The sequence below is a fragment of the Girardinichthys multiradiatus genome, chromosome Y (genome assembly GCF_021462225.1).
Source record: "Girardinichthys multiradiatus isolate DD_20200921_A chromosome Y, DD_fGirMul_XY1, whole genome shotgun sequence".
In the NCBI taxonomy this organism is placed as follows: domain Eukaryota; kingdom Metazoa; phylum Chordata; class Actinopteri; order Cyprinodontiformes; family Goodeidae; genus Girardinichthys; species Girardinichthys multiradiatus.
In genome coordinates, this window is record NC_061818.1 from 26,958,726 (window position 1) to 26,967,986 (window position 9,261).

The 9,261-nt window shown below is 36.3% G+C and overlaps 1 pseudogene; it reads left to right on the top strand.

The window, feature by feature from the left end:
* Nucleotides 1–7,260: 7,260 nt before the first annotated feature.
* LOC124864192 lies at nt 7,261–8,219 on the top strand (annotated as a pseudogene).
* The last annotated feature ends 1,042 nt before the right edge of the window (nt 8,220–9,261 follow it).

A 9,261-nucleotide genomic window follows, 5' to 3' on the forward strand; every position in this document is an offset into this window, starting at 1 on the left:
TCATAGAGTAAGCAAATGTCAAGCAAACCAAATAAGTTTAAGGAGGTCTGCACAATGAGGCTCTTTTTGTTGTGAATTGTATACTAGGTCAGGAAGGTAAGATGCTGGCAGCTATCTAGACCACAGGTAAGTGATGCCATGTGCTGTGCCAAATATCTGATCCAGGTCTTGGAGCTAAACAAGAGAAATGGGAGGAAATGGGCTCAAACACTACCCAGAGACAAGCAAAATATGGCAAAGGGCAAAGTGGTTCCCAGCCAAGACATTAGGTGTGCATATGTCTGCAAAGAAACAATTACATAACTCAGTGCACTGACCTGTATGGTAAAAAACAAAGATGTTCAGTTCTCTGCCCGTCTAAAATGCATCTAAACTTTGCTTAATAAATAAGACTAAGTATTTCAGTTTAGCTTCAGAGATAAAAAGCTTGTTTTAAAAAGTTTTCATTGACAAACTATTTGAGCATACTTGGGTCTTATTGGTTTAATTAAGCAGGCTCTTAAAAGTTGCACAGTATAATCAGCCATTAGATTGTGCTTTAAAGCAACGAAGGGGTGGAAGTATATTCGATTAGCCCTGGCTGCTGCTGCTTAAAGTTAATTACTGGTTTTAATTTCTACAGTTCAAATGGGTTTTTAAGCATTAAACATTAGAAATTATGTACACTTGTGTCACAGAGTTGGACCCTGTCCCCAAGTGTAAAAATAGCCACCTGACCCATAGTGTTATCTCGCCATTCCCACAACTATTGGCACTCTCTTTTACTCCCATTTTAGCCGCTTTAAGTGTCCTGCCCACACAACAGTGCTCATAATTAAAATTTCTCTTGCTTAGGCAGGGCAGTAATAAGTTCAATTGCAACAGTTTTTTCTCTACTAGCAGAAAATCTCTCTCTAGTAGCTTACTCCAAGGGGAGATGTTTTTTTAGTTTATTTGATGAGTCAAAGGTTTGTTTAGATTTGCAAACCGTCGTGACAGACTTTATAAATTTATAAGTTAAGTTAGAGAAATAAGAAAAATCACAGATGAAGAAGTTTTGTTTCAAATCCACTTTTCTTTATTTCACTTTTACAAAGCGGGATGGAGATGACTGAAAACATATCAGTAATGGAGTGTGAAGTGCTCGTAGCATTCCATATACCCAGTATTTGTTGGGTTTGTTTGTTTTAATATTTTGTTCAGAAAAATTTCAAATACAGATTTATATATATATTGAGCAATGCAAAATGAATAGAATCTGTGTTAGAAGTACTCGATCATTTTTGGGGTATAGCTCCCAAGCTCACAGCTTGATAACAGATTAAAGTAAAAATAAAAAATAGAAGTCTATTTTTAAAAAAACGTATACCTTTTGAGATTTTAGCCTTTCTTTTTAGTTTTGCAAAAATCTTAGATCAGTTAAACAATTATTGAAATGCAAGAAGAGAGGGGAACTAATAGTTGGTGGATTCATTAACAATTAAAAACTATCTCAAGTTAACCTGAGTTTATTACTGCTTAATGTAGAATATAACCATGTCATAAGCTTGGAAACTACAGTTGAACTGAAATTATTCATATTCCTGCCAGATTTAGATTTAAAGTTGTTTTTTCCCCATTTAGCCCAGAAGTGCGATTCTGACTTGAAATTACACAGGCATGGTTTAAAATATATCAGTTTAGAAAAATATATGTTTTTATTTACATTTCAATAGAAAATAGATGCATATGATATTAATATCTTTTTCAAAGGCTTTAAAATAAACATCTCACCCTCAAAGGGGGCTGATAAACTGGTCCATGCCTTTGTATCCACCAGGCTCAATTTCTGCAACACCTTGTTAATGGGGATTACTGCAAAGAACATTTAGAAGCTGTAATACATCCAGAACTGTGTTGCTAGAATCCTCATGAATGTTTGCAGAGTGGACCTTCACTGGCTTCCCATTAGCTACATAATCCAGCGCATTCATGGCAATGCTCTAGTATACTTAAAGGAACTCCTGACACCCCACTCATCCTTCCGCTCATGTAACGCCAACCTGTGCATCATCTGCACATGTGATGAAACACAGCGCCTTTATTTTCTGTTATGAAACGGAACAGACCATATAAACAAAGGAATATGTGAATCAGAGAATGGAGCCCAGTCTCACTGTCTTATTTCTGTCTCTCAAATCAAAGACATTGAATAATGTGAGCTACCATGACAATAACAACTCTGATGTCTAAAAGGTCTAAAATGGCCAACGTTGCAAAAGTAGTTTATTTAAAACTTTTAAATAAAGCATTTCTTTGATGTGCTTTAAAACCCCACCGTAAAACTTCACTCCTTGAATGACCTTAAAATAATTGGAGTTAAAGAGAGACAGTTTTAGTGACAACAACAATAAAACTGATTGACTGAAATCTGCCCAACTCTAGTGATGGTTTTCCATTTTTGACACCTAAGGGAGTCGATGACTAAGAAGGTTAAAAGCAGAACAATGATTTTTATAAGCCTAAATAAACTGGAATTTAAAAGATTTTTTTAATGTTCCCTTGACTGTTCAGTACTGTCATTGAGAGGAAATAGAAGACAATGGGGTTACAATAAATATCACATTTCCTAAATTAAGTTGAAACAAAGATACCAAGTATTATCAGAAATCTATGGAAGCTCGTTTCTGCCACTCCGATAAAAAAAAAACTTGTATTTCATTATTATGACTTAAATATTTAAAAATAATGAGGTATCTATTTCATAATTATGAAATACTATCTCATAATTATGAGATAGCTAAGTTATAATAATGAGATACAAGGTTTTTTTTTTTTTCATAATAATTTTCTGCAAATAACCTGCAAGCTACAGGCAGCATAAAGCAAACAGTCCTGAGGCAGAGCTGAATGAAAACATAGTTTGTGTTATTTTTTTATGAAGTTGTGCCTCTTCATACATCACTATCATAATTCGGGTAGTTTGAGTTTGTTTTTCTACTCTCTCAAAGTGCTTACACATTCCAATGCCAGATCAAATATAGAGACTCATCCTGACTCTGTGGCTTGCATGCACTTAAAAACACAAAAATGCTTCATGGCATCATGTTGCTTCATGGCATAATTAACTTCATGAAGAAGCAAATGCTAATTGAAACTTGTTTGTTTAATCGCCCCAAGACAGGCGAGCCATAATTATGGTGATTACCACACACTTGAAATGGCATAATTGTAATAATTAGCGAAGTGTAGCTCAACCCATGCCCCATTTTCTTTCATTTTACAGGGAAGCATTTGCTTACTTTCAGCTGCTTTTATTGTTGCACATCTTACAACATTCTTTTCTTTTAAATTGATGACTTTTGAACCAATAGCGCAACATAAACAAATCCTGCAAAGCTATTGAGAAAATGTGATGCAAATACAAATTGATAAGTGTTTCCCTGAAGCCATAGTGTGTCATCAAATGTCATGAACACAACAGAGACTAATGATGTCATTTCCCCCCTCTAGTTCTCTCCTTCCTCTTGTGTTTTCTGCTTTTCTGCATAGGCAGGGTTATTTGATCTGATGATGGTTAAACCAGGTGGACAGAAGAGTTTGGGCTTTTCCTTTTCCGATCCTAGCCACCTTTCTACCAACCTGCTGTTTTGCACATAAGCCAAAACCTACTGAACTTCGAAGTCAAAAGCCATGGGAGAGTTCATTGTTGTAATGTGTTTATAGCTCACCATATGAGATTATGTATCCTCCACTTCTCTCTTTTAGTTCCATTGGTTTTCATTTCTCTCCCCATGTGATCTCAATTAGCATTTGTCAACACCCCATGGATGCTCCATAGATGAACAGAAAAGCAGTCAGCAGACAAATTAATCCTAAAAAAGGAGAAACATAAATCTATTTTATTTACAAATACAAGCACAAAAGCCATCTTACATGCATATGTTGTAAAGCAAAAAAAATAAGGCTTTCACTCTAATGCCAGGTTTTGTTCTCATGTATTGCCAGTAGTGTGAATGTGCACATCTTAATGCAAACACAGGTGTGGGTGGTTGAAGCTTTGTGTCTTTCATCCTGACAAGCCTGGGGGCTGATTTCTGCTGCAAACTGTCTCAAGTGTTTTTTCCCATGTGTTCCCACAGTAGACAAGCTAATATACAATCAGTCATCAAAATGGCAATGAAAATGCACAGCTTGCACACATTCAAACATGTGTGCAACTTTTTGGTGCTCTTTAGACACATTAAAATAGATTAAATTAGCCTTAGGTTTCTCATATGATCCAAAGAGGTTTCTGTGTGGCTTTCTGCTGTGCGCTGGTGGTTTCTGCACACTGTCACTAACAACTTGTGATATAATTTCAGTTTTGGCATCTGGACTGTCAGCAGAGAAATACGTGCAAAAGTCTAAGCCTGTTTTATGCCGTATAATGTCTGCTGCACCCTCTGCAAAATTAATGAAAACATTTATACATCTGAGACAAGGGTAAGACAAACATGAGACTTTTTATTTGTATAACGTATGACTGTGAAAGTGACAGATGGATGTAAACTAAGCAGAAGGAAAGTTGAGGAAATGATTTTAAAATACACTTATTGCAGAATAGAAATAAGAGGACAGAAAGAAGAAAAAGTGCCTAATTTGACAAGATTTGACAAGAATATGGTAATCTGTTTGACAGTTGAACTATATGTTTATGTTTCATTGCATTGCTTCCCATATTTTCTAATAAAAAAGGATACCTAACAAGATCCAGATCACAGATTCTTCATCTAAAACAACTAATTTTTACATATTATACATCATATGTCACAATTTAAAAGTGTGCTTTTAAAGGAGATTTATCTGTCACAAAATGCATATAAATACAGTACGCCACTGCCCCCTCAGGCACAAAAGAGCCAATGCAACCAGTTCACACTGGTTTCTGCACATCTCTCTGGTATGATGTGCACATTAGTGCAACAATCATCATGGGTTTTGTCTTATCTCTCCACATGGTAGCAGAACATTGGGTCCTGCTTACCTACGCAGCGCATCAAATGTAATTAACCACTCTCTGAAACCATCACTTCTAATACTCACTGACACACAAATCTTCAATTCCTTTTTTTTTCCTTCTCTTAATGGACACTGCAGAGATGCCCTTTGTGACCTTGTTTTTAAGGCACTGTGTCCTATTTTGGGTGCATGACTGGGACATGGAGATGTTCTGAAATCACATGTGCCTTTGAAGTAAATGTCTAGTGATAAATGAAAAAAAATAAAACATGGTATAGGAAACAGATTCTATTCTGTGAAATCTGGAGATTTGATTTTCCCAAAGTCCTACTGCTAAATGTTGAAAGACATAGAAGGGATGATGCAGAAGTTATGCAAACATATGCATAACCATTGCACAGCAAACACCAGCAACATCTGCTCTGTTTATGAATTTGTTGCAAAAGTGTAACAATTATTATGTCTCAGCCTACTTTCAGACAAACACACAAAGAGCCTTCTAACATTGAAAAATAAAGAGCACTCAACTGAAAAAGTCAATATTTTCTCTTGATATCTACAAGTTCCTCCCTCCTTGGTTGGCGTCAAACTGATGACACTCCAGACAACAAATATATGAACACCTTAAACAACACGCTGCATCAATCTCAGTACTCAAGACAGAAGAACATAACGAACCGGTGCGTATAAACTTTAAAATCTAAGAACTAAGTACATATGTATTTGTTGAATGGTTGTATCAAAAAAATTCAAAAAAGTGTCATAAATATTGCACCAAAACTGAGTGTGTTACGGCCAGGAAACTGATTAATTCTAGTTGTTAAATTTAAGTTTCACTTTATTTTACTAGAATCAAGTAAATTAATTTTCAGTAGCTGCTGGGGAAAGGAAAGATGAATAATGATAGCTGTTTTTTCTTACAGAAGGAAACTAAATCCTTTTTTCCACTTTTCATTCACCTTCTGAAGCCATGTAAGAGATTATTTCAATACCAAAGCAAAGTGGCTGGTGTATGAAATAGATTTTCACTGTGATTCTCAGTATATTACAAAATATGTAAATGTAATCACAATAATTTAGCATATTCCAATGAAGTTGAAACATTTTTAGCTATGTATCACTGTGTAATTACCAAATACAATTTGAAAAATTGTTTTTAGAAGAGAAAACATTTCCGTTACAAACATCGGAAATGCTACAAATGCTTACTTTCACAGCTTGATAGCACAAAACCAATCTCTTATTAATCAGGCACACAAACGATTAAACTATATGCAGATGACGCAAGTCACTTTTTTGACAACTTTAGAATTACAAGTGAACTCATACTAACAAATATCCAATTAAATCCCCAAAATTACTATTATTAATAGATTGTACTTTTTTTAATATAATATAAAAAGATGTGCTTGAAGAAAGAACAACAACTCACTGTGTGTGTAATCTCTAAGGAAAAGCTTAATGATTAAACGTTTCACTCCTTTGTCACTAGGATTAAACCCATAGGATTGTGACCAGCCTGAGGTGAGGCCTGTAGCAGAGGGACCTTAGAAACACTATTCGCAGAGGGACCAAAGCTAAAAAAAGGTCCACAATAAACCAGAATAGACCCCCTGGCTCTAGTCTCAATAGTCCATGGCTGGAGGCAGCTCAGGTATAATGACTTTGAGAGAGTCTTTCAGTTTTAGATTGTGTGCAAAGCATTACCCAGAGCTGCAGCAAACAGCTATAAAGCTTTAAAGAAAATGTCCAAAGAAGCTTGTGGTCCTAATAGTGGGAAAAGATACTGAGAATCATCTAAGACCATCAATTGTCTATGCACAAAGAATGATCTTTGCTATTTAAATCCAAGAGCGTATGCTCTTTTATTCTCCTGGTAAAGGGTGGTGACTGTAGAAGCAGTCTCTTAAGTATCTTAGACATCCCCTCGTTCAGGGAGTCACGTTTCCCGGAGGAGAGCCCGCACAGACACAATAACAAGATAACAGCCTGAGGAGAGGTCCTGTTGGTGTTTGTAACATGTTTTTACTGTTTGACAGCTGCCTCTGCAGCCACTTTGTTCCTGCTGAGATTCAACTTCTCAGAGATCACAACCCAAGGGGACTAATAAAGAACAGCATGTCTGATGTCAGTTTAGAGTTGTGCTCTGCTGGAAAAGGCTTATAAAATGAAGCAAATCATCAAGATAACTCTGGGCTTCAATGGAAACAGCATTGCTTACCTCTGTTACTGTATAAGTTGGATAACAATATGACTTTTTTCCCTTTCTTCCTTTTAGAGTTCTTGTTTTTCATGGTGAACATGGACAGATACTTCTTTCCACTAAACACAACATCTGTTGCTGCACAACTCTCTCTCAACACCACAGTTTATACCAACTCCACTGTCAAACCTTTCAGCGTGTTTGATGGATGTGAGAGGTACATCGAGGCAATTCTGTTTGACCTTACCATACAGACAATCAATGTAATTGTAGGGATACCTGCCAACTTGCTGGTTATTGCAATTCTTATCCATAATCGCAAAGAACCGTCTACTTCGGACCTGTTCCTGGGCTGCTTGGCCTTCATGGATGCCTACTTTGGCAGCATGACCCCCCTAAGCTTCTTAAATCTATACCTCTGGCATAGCAAAGAGGTGTGGTCAGCTATTAAGTTTTCCTTTGGTGTAAAAGACTCCAGTTGTTTCTCTCTTGTATCTGCCTAGACCGATTTGTGGCGGTGCTCTTTCCGATCACGTTTGGGCAGCTGAAACCCATCAAGTACAGGTTAAGCCTCACACTGCTGGTAATCTGCCGAACCCTTGCCTACCCTACAGCCAAGATGGTGGGTGGTCTCCCCAACTTTGAAAAGGTATTCACTTTCGAGGTCCTTGCAGTTTTTTCCTGGATGGTGGTGTGTAATGCAAACATCTTATGGGTCCTGAAGAAACCACGTGGTGCGGGGAAAGATGACATGCACCCCGTGAAGAAGAAAGCCTTCAAGATGGTGCTCTCCATCCTCTGTATCATTGTGTTCAACTATTTGCTCCTTGTTGCACTGTTCCCATTTGAAGACCATTACACTCCTGATGTGTTTCGTTGCTATGTGCAACCTGTGGGCTTTGCTTTTCTAAACATTAGCAGCACTATCCAACCACTTGTATACTTGTGCCGTCTGGAGAAGGTTCCTTTCCTCCCAGATGCTTGTCTTAAAAAACTTACTTTCTGCGTCACCACAGAAAACAGTCAAAATGTCTCAGCACAAAAACCATCTGCTTAGATGTATAAGATTACCTTATTACATTATGAAAACAGAACATAATGCAATGAAAACGATTGGTCATGCTTTTCTTTTTTTCTTCCCAAAAATGTAAACCAATTTTGAGAACATTTGTAAAAAAAAAAAATTTATGATAATGAAGTTTAACCATATTGTAACAACTTCATAATAAAATGTATTTTCATGTGATGACGTTCACCATTTAGTCAATTGCTTGAGTTTGGCGCCATCTTGTGTACAAACAATACATTATAAGCAAAAAACAAAGAAAATTCTTGAGTTGACGCCAATAAAACGGATTATTTAAGTGAATGAGTGAGGTTTCCTACATCTGCCCCTATAATATAGAACTTTACATTAAAAATACATTTGTTTTAAGAATTTAAGCATTCATTAAAGCTGAGCTAAAGCTATGACAAGTTGTCAAGAAAAAAAAAATATGAAAACAACAAAGGAACATATTTACAAGTTCAGTATTCTACAGGAAATCGCTCTTTCAGAAAGTTAACTTGTTTGCTGCAGTGGCCCCAAAAACAAAAAATAAAGCGCAAATACGAAGATTGAACTGAACAAAAGGAGCAAATCTAAAATGACAAAAGGCAAATTAAATCAGCATCTTTACAAAAGCGAAATTCAAAGATAAATGTTTTAAATATTTTTTTCAGAAATGTGTCATGTTTGTGAATAACTTGGTCTTTATGTGTTTCCATTGGCTTCATTTTTATCATATTCACAGTGTTTCTTCCAATCATGTACAACCCAGGGGAAAATAAAAGAACAAATCAGTCAAAATCTTCACACAGCACCTTTAAAACTGGTGACAAAGACAACGAGACGGCAACAAAATTATATGGAGGGGCAAATAGGCGTCACAGTATTTTCTATTACTGGCTTATGGGCAAAAAGAAAATCTAAACTACTACCCAATCTTCTAAAAAACATAACAAAAACTAACACTACATACATATTTTAACACTTGGTTCAGCTTGTGCTCCTGCTTAAAACTAGATCAGGAGCCTGTTCATGATGCTTCAAAAAAAGA